General features: G+C 45.8%; 1 pseudogene; it reads right to left on the bottom strand.

Annotated features, from left to right (window-relative positions):
* Positions 1 to 396: 396 nt before the first annotated feature.
* LOC123953446 lies at positions 397 to 1,324 on the bottom strand (annotated as a pseudogene).
* Between the last annotated feature and the right edge of the window lie 11,955 nt (positions 1,325 to 13,279).

Genomic DNA, 13,279 nt, shown 5'->3' with positions numbered 1-13,279 from the left:
AGGAGTGCTTAGCATCACCTACTTGACTATGCCTCCTGTGTAATTTAACATACCAAATAAGCTGTTTTAGTGTAATAGCCCCCCTTTTTTTAATAAAGAGACCAATCTCTTGAAAATGTTGCAGGGATCCTCTGGAATATTGTAGTTACATTGTGGTCAAATACTTCATTTTAGAATTTGATTTTGGATAGTTCATGTTAAAAAAATAAAAAATATTTGAACATTTGATTAAATAGGATCATAGATCATTATGCAACAATATTTATCGATTCAACTGAATTGATAATAAATGGTTTTGGTTGGTTGGTTGTGTTGTTTTTTTTTTTTTAAGAAAAGTAAGTGTTTATTCCCTTGTTTCACAAATAAAGTGGGCTGAATTGGTTGCTTTTTTGGTGACTAGTCAAGAAGACCAAATTCTGTATCCTTGTCTGACTCCTCTGAATCCTCCTTGGCTTCAGCCTTGGCTGGAGCTGTGGCAGCAACAGAAACAGTGCTGGTAAAAACAGCCATGGGAGCCCCAGCCATGAATGCAGATGGATCAGCCAAGAAGACCTTGACCTTTTTAGCAAATGGGAAGGGGTAATTGGTCTCCATAGACAAAGCCAGGACCTCCTTGTGTCTGTTGATGGTAGAATGGGGCACTGATGCAACAGTTGGGTAACCTATCTGCAAGACATGCTCACTGCAGGCCCCCTCCAGGAAGCCAGAGTGCAGTTTCCTTTGTGATGTCAGGCACTTCAAGGTTGTAGATGCTGCTATAGTCAAACACCTGATGGATGACCAGACCAAAGGAGAAGAGGGCATCTCCTCTTCATAGTTCAGTGTGCTCAGCTGTGTGGCTTCACTAGCTCCCAATCTGTCTCCAGTCTTAACCAGCTGTGCCTCACTCAGGATTTCAACGGTGCCCCTGGGGATTTTAGTGGTGATGTCGAAAGTCTGGAAGAAGGTCTTCTCCAGCCCCAGACCAGTGTGGTGGGCTGCCATAGTGACTTCACTGGGACTAGGGCACCAGGATAGGCAGCAGCTGGCACCTTATTGGTCGGAAGCATGTTCCTGCTTTTCAGTGAGGTCCTCCTTGGTGAACCCAAAGCCCACATTCACCCAGATACGAAGCACTAGTTCCTCCAGAGCTAAGTTGTTCTCCAGATGCCCTTGGATGGTCTTGAACATCATAGTGTCCTTGCCCATCAGCGCTACAGCCTTCCCATGGAGGGACATGCAGATCTGCTGTGTCTCCTTGGAACCCACGTTGTCTGCTCCACAATGAAACATTTGGATGATCATTTTGAATGATCTTAAGGAAGTAGTTGGATTTCCAGGTCATTCTGTCTCCCAGGCATCATGGTGGTGAATCAGGGACTGCCATGCAGGGTTGAAAAACGATGTCATTCTCACAATGACACCTGGAGAGAAGCGGGCCAACAGTAAAAGATTTTAAAGACAAATGCAGAAGGTTACACAGTTATGAACAAAATTCAGGTCTTTTAAAAAATATTTTATTTATTTATTTGACAGAGAGAGCGGGACGGCATAGCAGGGGGAGCAGTAGAAGGACAGGGAGAAGCAGGCTCCCCACGAAGCAGGCAGGGAGCCCAATGCGGCTTGATCCCATGACCCTGGCATAATGACCTGAGCCGAAGGCAGACACAACTATCTGAGCTACCCAGGTGCCCCCAAATTCAGCTATTTTAATATTAAGACTCAGTTTTCTTGAACAATCTGATAAAGACAAACATTAGAAATTTGTATATCTAGACCATTGGCCTTCACATCAAATGCAACGAAAAACTTTGCTTATAATTTTTTTGTCATAAGCATACCAACAATCTAAGAAAATTTTTTGTCCTTTTTTACAGAGAAAAAAACTAAGTTCTAATTTTGCATCTGTATCCTTTTGATATTAAAACTCATTCTTCAATAAAACCTTAAATAAAATCTATTCTGGCATCGCTTATGAGAATCCAGGCAGGATTTTTGTTTGTTTCAATGGCAGTGTTTTGATGGCACCACTTCATAAGGTCCTTCCTAGGGAGGTGACAGCACATGCTTTCTTCTAACGACCTTGATGTCCTCCTGGTCTTCTGGTTGAAAGGTGTGGCAAGCCTCATCAGTTGGTGGAGGTCATGCCTCTTTTACCTGTTGGTGATGTGCTTCAGGTAGACGAGGTAGTCCCTGTCTAGAGTTGGTCATAACATCATGTTTTTCACTTATTCCATGAATGGGAGGCTTAGAGATGTCAGTAGGCTTTGACAACAAAACACTATTTCAAAAGAGATTGATCCATGTCTCCTGTTTGGTGAATTCTCGATCCTAATAAGGGTCAGAGTTAATGTTGCTGGCCATTCATGCTTAATTTCTTGGTAGTTTCCTACAGTTCTTCTCATGTCTAGACTTTTACATTTCTTTTGCCCTAATGATTGAGGATGACATAGGGTATGAAGTTTTAACATGTACCCAAGAGTTTTTGCAAGTGGGTGGCTTATCTCTGCTATCAAACGAGTTCCTTTTTTCTGACTCAATCCATAAAGGAATGGCAAAATGAGGAATGGTCTCAGGTATTGATTTCTGTACTACTGCTGTGGTATCAGCATGTCTAGTCAGAGAGCATCAGCTCATCCATTAAATATACAGACAATGACCAAACAGTGAGAGTAACCCCAGGCTAGGGACAAATCTATAAAATCCATCTGAAGTGGGCCTAGGAGGACTTCTTGGGGTACGCTGATTACTTCTAGGTGTCTGCTGACATTTACAAGTAGTGCACTGGGAAATAGTCTGGTCAGGAATGTTGTAGATGCTAAGGCAAAAACAATTCTTTTAGTTCGTTAATTATCTTTACACGTGTGTCCAATTTGGTGGGAGGTAAGTACTAGTCAAATGGCTAAAAGAAAAGGATGCTCTAGGAAGTCCATCTGACCCACGATATAATCCATCTGATGGTTGTTTGGCACCTTTTATATCCAACTGTCTTTGGATAATCAATGGTGTCAGTCTGGGATAAAGGTAGGGTTAACAACTGGGTGGAGAGAGGATCAGGAGGTCTACCTGGGGTGGATTCTTAGCAGCTCTGGCAGCCCTAGCATTTTCTAAAGGTATAACATCAGCTTTCTCAATACGGGCTGAGCAGTGAAGAATGACGATTTTAGAAGGAGAGCTGTAATGGAGATGTAATGTAATTTAGTGGAGAGCTGTAATAGGTCCTCAGTTGTAATCTCACCAGCAATGGAAGTGAGATGATGGAGTGTTAGTTAAAAGACCTTGTTTGTAAGGGATCTGTAACCATGTACAGAGGGGCTGTGTTTTAGGAACGTGTGAGAGAGCAGGCACCGCGTGGGGACACACAGGCGACTAAGGGAGCTTGATGTCAGAGTGCTGGCTTTGTCAATCAACGCAGCAGATGTGACCACACGTAAGCATGGAGGCATCCTGGATGCCAGCAGGTCTGCTGGGCACAAGAAATATGCTACTGCTGCATCCGAGAGGCACAAGTTTGTCCTGGAATTTCATGACAGTATCAGTGAAACGGCTTGTCAAAATGAGGTAAGCTGAGAGCTGGGGGGTGGACAGCTCCAGTGTTAAAGCTTCAAAGGAAGCGAACGCCTCTAGAGTCCAGGAACTAGGCTCTGGATTGATGTCTGATTGAAGAGCATACAATGGTTTCTCAAAAATTGCAAAATCAGGAACTCTTTCGAGGCAAGAGCCAGCTGCCTCTAAAAATTTACTTAACTGTGTTTTCATTTTGGGGAGAGGGATGGACAAAATTGACACAAGATGTGGAGTGAGATTTTGAACGCCGTGAGGTATCTCCTAAAAGATCTCATCATCCTAAATAGATAACAGTGTCCGCACTCTTTCAAGTTTAGATGTAGCAGGTTTATGGCCTGACTCAGCTAGTGCCTTCAGAGATTGACGGAGTGCATTACAGCTCCCAGCTTCGTTTAATTACAATCTCAAACGTCATTATACATTGTACCAGAGGGAGTCTTGGGTAAAGGTTATAGCATCTAGGTAGGTTTTAAGGACTTGGCGAAATATTAAGGAAGACTCACAATATCCTTTGGGGTATGCAAATCCAGGTTAATTGTCTCTATTTTATTTTCTTTTTAATTTAAATTTTGTTAGTTAACATGCAGTGCAATATTGCTTTCTGAAGTACAATTCAGTGATTCATCACTTACATAGAACGCCCAGTGCTCATCACAAGTGCCCTCCCTAATCTTCATCACCCATCCAGCCCATCTCCCACCCACCTCCCTCCATCAACCCTCAATTTGTTCTCTGTCGTTCAGAGTCTCTTATGGCTAGTTTCCCTCTCTCCTCCCTGCCTTCCTGTATGTTCATCTGTTTTCTTTCTTAAATTCCACATATGCATGAAATCATGCGGTACTTGTCTTCCTCTGACTGACTTATTTCACTTAGCATAATACTCTCTAGCTCCATCAACGTCATTGCAAATGGCAAGATTTCGTTCTTTTTGATGGCCGAGTAATATTCCATCGTATATGTATACCACCTCTTCTTTATCCATTGATCAGTCGACATTTGGGCTCTCCTGGACATTTGGGCTCTCTCCATAGTTGGGCTGTTGTTGATAGTGCTGTTAGAAATAGCAGGGTGCATGTACTCTTTGAATTTGTACTTTAATATCCTTTGGATAAATACCTAATAGTGCAATTGCTGGGTCATAGGGTAGCTCTATTTTTAACTTTCTGAGGGGCCTCCACAGTGTTTTCCAGGGTGGCTGCATCTGTTTGCAATCCCACCAAGAGTGCAAGGGAGTCCACCTTTCTCTGCATCCTTGCCAACACCTGTCATTTCCTGTGTCGTTAATTTCAGCCATTCTGACAGGCCTGAGGTGCTATCTCACCATGGTTTTAATTTGTGTTTCCCTGGTGATGAGTGACGTTGAGCATCTTCTCGTGTATCTGTCAGCCATCTGATGTCTTCTTTGGAAAAATGTCTATTCATGTCTTCTGCCCATTTCTTAACTGGATTATTGTTTTTGGATGTTGAGTTTGATAAATTATTTATAGATTTCTGTAATTGTTTCTCTTTATATGCAAAGCACTGGTTACCAGGGGTCGGGGTGCAGTGGGATTGAAAAGGAAGCTGCGCAGAGATCATTTCTGTATACCAGGCTGCATCAGCAGGAATGACGAAGAATTTCAGCTGGACTGGGTGCCACAGGGTGCCGAGGAATTATCGAAGAGATTATGGTCCTTAGGTCCTATACATTGATGGATTTGGTTTCCCTCTGAGTTTTACAAATTTGCCTTCTTTCTTTATGAGCAAGATTGGGGTGCTACAGGGTAGGGTGCCGTGTTTCAAGAGAGATTCTGTTCCAGGGTTAGTCCCTGCTCTGAATCTGTAGAGACAGTGTGCTGAGCCACGGAAGGAGAGGGTGGGCTCCTCTCCCAAGAAATGCGCACAGGCCCCCACTTCCTGACAACCCAATTTCATTCCCGTGTGCGGCCCCAAGACTGACGGGGGCATCTTTTAAAGACCCCTCCTCTTCAGAAGAGTTTTATATCAGGATGAGCTTGCAGTAAAGAAAGCAGGAAACTTGGGGATTGACCTGAAGCTAAGGAAACAAAAATGCCATTTTATGGCAGTTTATAGTGGCATTAACTGTGGATGACAGATCTTTAGCAAGAAGGTTGGCTGGCCAACAGGTAGACAGTAGCCAGTCCTGGTGAGTGTGAAGAAGGCCTGAAGATACCGGGCTGGGCTGGGCCTCGGGCAGTACGATGGGTCCCTGAGGCTCCACAGGCTGAAGAGAGGCAGGGGAACAGGTGCAGGGAACTCCTACGAGCAGACGGGAGAGGAAGTGGAACCAATGTCCATCAAGAAACTCAGTTCCTGAGCCTCGTTTGAAGTTTTATGGTAGGTTCCCGGGTGTGACAATACTAGCTGAAACTGTCGTTGAAGGGGGAATCGTCCCTCAGGAGAAAGATGAATTTTTTTTTTCAGGGTTATGTGACTGAGGGGCATTGTTTCTTAGACTTCTCTTTTTCTTAAGTGCGTGATCATTTCTCTTCCCATGACCTGCTTTTTTTGCAATAACAGGGAGATGTCTGAGGATGCTTCGAGTCATCCTCAGGCATGCTTTTGCCTTTCCAAAATTCAGGTTGTAAAGCAAAAATTGTTGCTTTTAGTTCCTTTTTTTTAAAGTTTATTTATTTTTTTAGTTTGTTTGTTTATTTATTTGACAGACAGAGATAGGTAGAGAGGCAGGCAGACAGAGATAGGAGGAAGCAGGCTCCCCACTGAGCAGAGAGCCCGATGCGGGGCTCGATCCCAGGACCCCGAGATCATGACCCAAGCTGAAGTCAGAGGCTTAACCCACTGAGCCACTCAGGCACTCCTAGTTCTTTTTTTTTTTTTTTTTTTTTTTTGGTCGGCTTTCTGGCAAGCTATTTTCAAAGTAGCAGCCTCCTTTGTTAATACTTACCAGTTGTCCTGTCCAAATGACCATACTACTGTGGATTTGTTTTTTAATATCAGGGAGAAAATTTCGTACTGATGCAGAAATTAGAAGATTTCTGTGTTCTGGGGCTCCCAGATTGAAAACAGTGTGCCTTTTTAAGTTTCTATAAAATGCTTCACAATGCTTTCTATAAAATGCTTCTTTCTGAGTGTATATTTCAAACTTAGACCAACTCACTTGGGAAGAACAGGCTTCATCCATTGTTCCTATTAACCCTTGAACAGTTGAGCTTATCCTTGGCTCTGGCCCTCTCTTTCCCATTGGGGTGGAGGGGGGAAGTTTGGCCTGCCTGGTATCCGCCATATACTCCTGGGCTGGAAGGATTCCCCTCAGTAGCCAGGGAAGACCTCTGCGAGTTGCATTGTAAAAAGCTACTAATTTTTTAAATTATTCTCTAAATTGGTAAGATCCTCTGAGAGCAGAAGTAAAGGGACTTTATAATTTAAAGGGTCTGTTGTTATCCAGAGGACATGAATTCCTTGCAATGGGGGTCCAGGCAACCCTCATCAAGGATGGTGCCTAGGACTGGCGGAGTTTGCTGACAAAGCACTGAGAAGATGAGGCATTATCAGGCCCCACAAGACAGGCTTCATTGCCTTCTTGGGGCTCCCGCTAGATTTCTTTCTTGACATTCAGCATTTCATGTGTAAACCGTGTCTCGCCGGCCAGGAGATCCGGCTGATGCACTCTCTATCAGTCTTATAAAGAAAAGAATAGTTAAACAAGCAGCTGACTGTTTCGGGGTTTTCCTTGGGAAAGCTGGAGTTTTAGGATAGAAGGAGACTGGTGGAGGAGCTGGGGGTAGGTTTTGAAGGGAAAGGTTTCAGACCAGGAGTCCAGAGATCCGAACGACCTTCTGGAGGATTGGGAACAGAGAGAAAGGGATGAAGGGGAATAGAAGAAGGGAATGTCGGTCAGATGAAGTTTTTAATTCTTGGCCTAATTGCTTTTCTTTTGTTAAGACAGTCCTTATACGTGTTTGTGTTTTCTTTTCATGTCGATCCTCCCATAAATAGCGATAAGGCAGCTGCTAGCAAGGAGAGCTCTCTTGAGACATGTTCTAAATATAGGTGTTTCTCTAATCTGAAAGATGCACCGTCTGCTACTAATGAGTGGGATCATCATTAGGATATTTAATCTCAAGTGACTCAGCCCAATAAGCCTCTTTACCACAGGACTCCCAGGCAACTCCCCAGGCTAAGAATAAATATTTACCATGGACGCAAGAGACATCGCGCATGGCGGTGGGAGGAAGGGTCCTTACTGAAAACTTTATGAGGTCCTAGTCGTGGAGGGGTCTCCACAGTTTTGTGAGTTCTCCAATTCTACTGGGTTCTCAAAGTGAATATTTGGAAAAAGAAAAAAAAAGTCTCCTACATCTGGCAAACCTACTCCAGTCTTCTTTGAATAAGGAAATAAATATCTTCCCTACTTTTTTTTTTAAGATTTTATTTATTTATTTGACAGACAGAGACCACAAGTAGGCAGAGAGGTAGGCAGAGAGAGAGAGAGAGAGAGGAGGAAGCAGGCTCCCTGCTGAGCAGAGAGCCAGATGCGAGGCTCAATCCTAGGACCCTGAGCCGAAGGCAGAGGCTTTAACCCACTGAGCCACTCAGGTGCCCCTATCTTCCCTAGTTTTACACAAAGGCATTCTTCTCATCACAGTAGACAAATGCGGAAGGAAATCAATACGGGTTCATGCTAAGGTCCTTTGCTTCCTCCTAACCCAATGATAACACATTCTTTACTCTCTGGATTCACTTTCATATCTTATAATCTCATCACCTCCTTTTTTCTCTAGAAGGAAAAGAAAGAAACAAAACAACAATATGGAGGAAAGTGGGGGATGGTGGGTGGGTCTATTAAGTCAGTCGGTGTATCAATCCAAGTTCTCTGGAGAAACGGAACCACTAGGACCCACACACAGAGACACACAAACAGACACAGAGACGCAGACACACATAAAACTATGTCACGATTTTGAGGCAGAGCTCCTTCTTCCCCCAGAAACCCCAGGTTTGCTCCTAAGACAGCCAACTGATCTGTGAGGCTGGAGGGGTTCAGGACACATTCCACCAGAATGTACCACATGGGCATACTGGTTATTTTCAGCTGAGGGCACTTGAGAAGCAGCAGAGGCAGGAAGGGCTCTCTGACATCCTCCTTCCGAAAGCAGGTCATAGCATTTCCCCCAAGAAGGGGGTTCTCTCCCCTGAGAAGGAACAGCAAGAGAACATTCTAATCACCAGAGTCTGGTAGTCCACACTGAACCGCCATCTGTGCAAACACACTTCCCAAATAACCCCCACCTTCCACTCCTTCTGCCTCCTGCCCCCACAGGTGTCTCCTCGTCCTTTCCCACAACTTGCTGCTCTTTGTCTTGTCATTCCTCTACAAATGCGTCGATTCTTGTCTGGAAGGTCTAGGAGCTTCCGGCTTTGGTCACTTCTTTGGGGCTTCCTTCTCTCATGAAGGCTTCCAGGTGCATATAAAAACCCAATAAAACTTGTATACTTTTTCCTGTGAATCTACCTTATGTCTGTTTAATTCTGAGACCAGGCCAGAGATCCTAAGAGAGTGGAGGAGGACTTTCCACCCCTCTCCCACATGTCCACCCATAGTATGGAAAGAAATCTTCTTTATCTGAAGTGAACTGGTTATCAATTTTAATCACTTCTACACAGGGACTTCACAGCAAGTTCCAGAAAGGTGTTGACCAAAGAGCTGGGCACCACAGCCTCCCGAAGCTGACACTTGCAGTCAGCCAGAGTCTGAAGTACAAACAGGAAAAGCTGACCAAGCAAGTTATGATGTTGGGTGAAAAAGGCATTTTACAAACATATGATGTGGTACAACTTTTGTGAATTAAGGGGGAAAAAAGCACAAAACAAACAATGTTCTTAGGTAAAGGAAAAGGAACAGGGTGACTAATCACCCTACATTCATGGCTCTGGTCACTTCCCTCGGGCAGGGGAACGTGGGTTGGAGCAATCGAGAACCAAAAGGGGACTTTGTTTTTCCTTCATGCTTGACTCAACACTGTGAGAATGTATTCACATGAAAGTTGTGTACGTCATTTATTAATTCAGTCAGGCAGCAGAATTTGCGTATCTCCCCTGTGTCGGATCCTGTCTGGCTGCTGAGGACAGAGGTGAACAAAATAAAAATCCTTGATCTCGGTGTAGACTCAGGGCCGATGTGTGGAGACACACAACAGCCACATGCAACACACACATGGAACAGTATGTCAGCTGGAGACAAGGCTCTAGGAAAACAAATCAGAGAAGGGGAGAGGAAGCCCACGAGAGGCTGTGTTTTAATTGCGGACAAGGACAGTCTTCTCAGAGAGGGAGACAGGGCAGGCAGGTCAGACGGAGGGGAGGAGCCTTGGACACAAGTGGATGAAAGCCTCACAGGGAAGCAATAGAAAATACATAAAAGGACATTGAAACTGGAAGAATTATTTCTAAACATTACAAAATACTAGATACAGGATTTCAAGTGTACTTCTTTTAGGACCTCACTCTCGCCCCCTCTAGGAATGGTCTGACCTGCCCTGGAGAGGTGGGAAGGTGAGCGGGAACAGAGAAAAGGACAGACTCCACCCAGTGAATGGTTGACTCTAACTGAGACTGTTTTCGGGTGGGGGGGGGGGCCCTAACCAAAGAGCTTCTCGGGCACAAGAGGACTCTTCGGTTGGAAATGCAGCTCCTGTCCCTGGAAGCTTTATTCATCCTGCAAGTAGGCTGACACCCAGAACAGTGTGACCATCATGTGACCAAGGCTCCCAGACTTCCAGGGACAAGGCTGATGGGGGCAGCGGCGGGAAAGGCAGACCAGGATCAGCTGCCTGCACTTGAGCCACCAAAGGACAACAAAAGCTGCCCCAGGAGATGGAGCCCAGAACCCCGGGGGTGGGGTGGGGGGAGGGTGGCCCTGGAGAAGGCGCACCTGTTACTAGAGGTCAGGACTTCAGTGACAAAAGGCCAACAACTTTTTGTCCTCTACGATGGGGAGGGGTCTGGTGCCCCAGCGAAGACTTGTGTGGTCCCCAGAGTCTCCTCCATATCTTCCTTCTGCTCTTTCCTCCCTCACAGGAAAACACGGAACACTGGATATCACCGAGGAAGAGTGGCACCGAAGAGCCAAGAACATGTGAATCCTCACCAGTGAAATAAAACGAGAAGGAAGCAAAGCATGTTTGGAGCGCACAATAGTGTGTGAGAACGCCGCTCTGTCAGGGGTTGCCTGTCCCAGGTGTGGAAACCTGGCCAAGGCCTGGTCGACAGGGCTCAGGGAGCCCAAGCCATGGAGAGGCCCAGGGGGTGCTTTGGTCAGCAGGCCAGACCACAGCAGCATCTAGAACAGCCCTGCCCGTGAACCCAGCAGCATGTCAGCCCAGCTGAACCTACAGATGATTCCAGCTCTCCAGAGAGACTCCTGGGGAGAACCTTCCCCTGAGCCCAGGCAGGGAACGGGAGACATGGTTTTGTGAACTGGCTAGGACTCCGGGAGTATGGGGTTCAGTAAGAGACAACTAGAATAGTCTGTCCACTGCTTCCAGGGGCACCCCTGTGTCCTAAAATCCCACGTGGGCTCCCAGCCTCATCTCCCTCACCTCTCCTCACTGACTCTCACCCTCTCTAGAAGCGCTTTCTCTTTTCTCCAGGGTGCTGACCCCGAGTCTCTGCTCAGACACCCCTCTGTTCTCCTGTCCCACTGACCGGCTCCTCTGGGTTCACACCCAACTTCTCTTCCCCCTGTTCTCCTCCTCTCCTAGAACCAGCTCCTTCTGCTGGTTGGGGACGTGTCCTCTGGGAGGTGACAGCCGGGACACAGTGGGTGCTGCATCGGTTCCAGCGGTTTCAACCCTGGTCCCAACCAGTAGAAGGGATCCTGCCCAGGAGCCCTGGTGTTTCCTATGACTCCCCCTGACAGGACTGTCGGGAAAGCCACAATATGTCACTCCAAACACTACATTGGTCACATTAGGTCAAGCAGTTGGAAATGTAAGCACCTGGGAGGGAAGGTCCCATTAAAGGGTCCAGCATAACATGTGGCCCAGTACAGAAGAACATGACCTGCAGTGCAGGGGGCCTTCGGGGCCCAGGCCTGCTGTTCTGGACTTCCACTACTCACGACATACTTCTGCCTTCTCCTTATGCTTCCTGGGTGGAAACACGAGGTGCTTAAACACGCAAAGAGCAAATGGGACCAGTGCTTCTTCAGCCTGCAGATATAGGCAATCTGTCTTCTTTTGATAAATTCTGAGCTTAGGTACCTAGTTGTGAATTAGGCTCAACGGACCCCTTTGGCTGTCCTCACCTGTCTCCCACCTCTGAGGCCCCAGCTCTGGTTTGGAAACCTGGACTCATGTCTGCGGGTTTACTCTCGTTCCTTGTGGACCCAAGGCACACACTGCTGGTAATCCTGTGTCCCATCCCTCCTCTCCTACAAAGGATCCACGAGGCCTTTACTATTCGGTGTGGAGGATGCACTTGAAACTGGCTGTGAACTCCATCCTGTACCTTGGCTGGATGGTAACCACCTGGGGTCAAATGACCATGATCTCTAAGGCACTTTTCTACTTTGAAATCTTATGTATACATGTTCACGTGTCTAAAATGTGAAGGGGTTTTTTTTCCTAGTAAAAATAATTTACCATTTTCCTTAAAGATTGATGGTCCCATTTTGCTGCATTCCAGGGTTGAGTCGGATACAGGCAAAGGGCAGCTGATGTGAGATGTGCATCTTCATACCTACAAAGCCAGAGGCCCCCCCTGTGGTCTTCCAGTGGACCACGGGCATTTTCAGGGATGTACCTCAAGCCCAAACACACTTTGACTCTATAAAAACTTACTGTGTTAACATTTTACCTCACTTCTTCTTTGAAGTTGTTTCATTTTTAAAAAGTAAAACTTCATACATTTTTTAAATGAAAATTCAAAAGGTATTAGACAAGGCAGTCATACAAAGATGTTTTCATCAATAATGAACAAAGTGGTAACATTCCCCGCGTGTAAAATGTCACACAATCGAATCAAACTTAGTTCTCCAGTGATTCAAGTGTTTCATCCCACACAATAAGGTGTGGTCAGCTTTAAAATAAAATGCATTTGCTGGATATCCTGTCAAAGACACTGGGACGTTGACAGAGTTGATAGCAATGTGGAAGAAAGAAACAAGTCAGGACCAAAACACCTGGAATCTTGGGCAAATCTGGGATCTCAGCAGCAGGAACTATTAGGCAATATTGTCAGGGCTCCGTTGCTGGAAAGAAGAATTCACACTGTTTCTTTCATCCTTGCATCATTCTGCTTCCAGATTTAAAAACCTGGGAGACAAAGTCTATCAATATTTCATCGCATGTCTAAGGGAGGGAAAGGCATCTTAATTACAGCCCCATTAAGACTCCTTGCAATGGGGAAGAAACAAGTTTCCCAAAAGAAACCACCGTGCTCCTACCAAGACCAGAGGAAGTGGATGCTGGTGGTTGAGAAAAGCTTTGGTTCAATACAGCAGCCCCCATTTAGCATTTAGGAGGCACTGAGGTTGCACGGGAATGCTCAAGCCGTGGTTACAAAACATAGACCCTCTGCTTTCCCAGCAGCCACTTTGCTTTATTTGAAGCGACGAGAAAGCTTTTTTTTTTTTTTTTTCTTGTCCACCATCTTTATTTTTCCTCAAGACACCTGCAGCCAGGAGGCGAGCGATCATCTCGGAGACTCGCAGGCATGCACCTCTGCAGCTTCTGGCCGCGACCAGTCCCCACGGGCACAGCGCCAACCCTCC

This window comes from Meles meles, chromosome 11, assembly GCF_922984935.1.
Source record: "Meles meles chromosome 11, mMelMel3.1 paternal haplotype, whole genome shotgun sequence".
In the NCBI taxonomy this organism is placed as follows: Eukaryota; Metazoa; Chordata; class Mammalia; order Carnivora; family Mustelidae; genus Meles; species Meles meles.
Note: the sequence above shows the minus strand (reverse complement) of the source record. Positions and strands in the feature narration are given on the sequence as shown.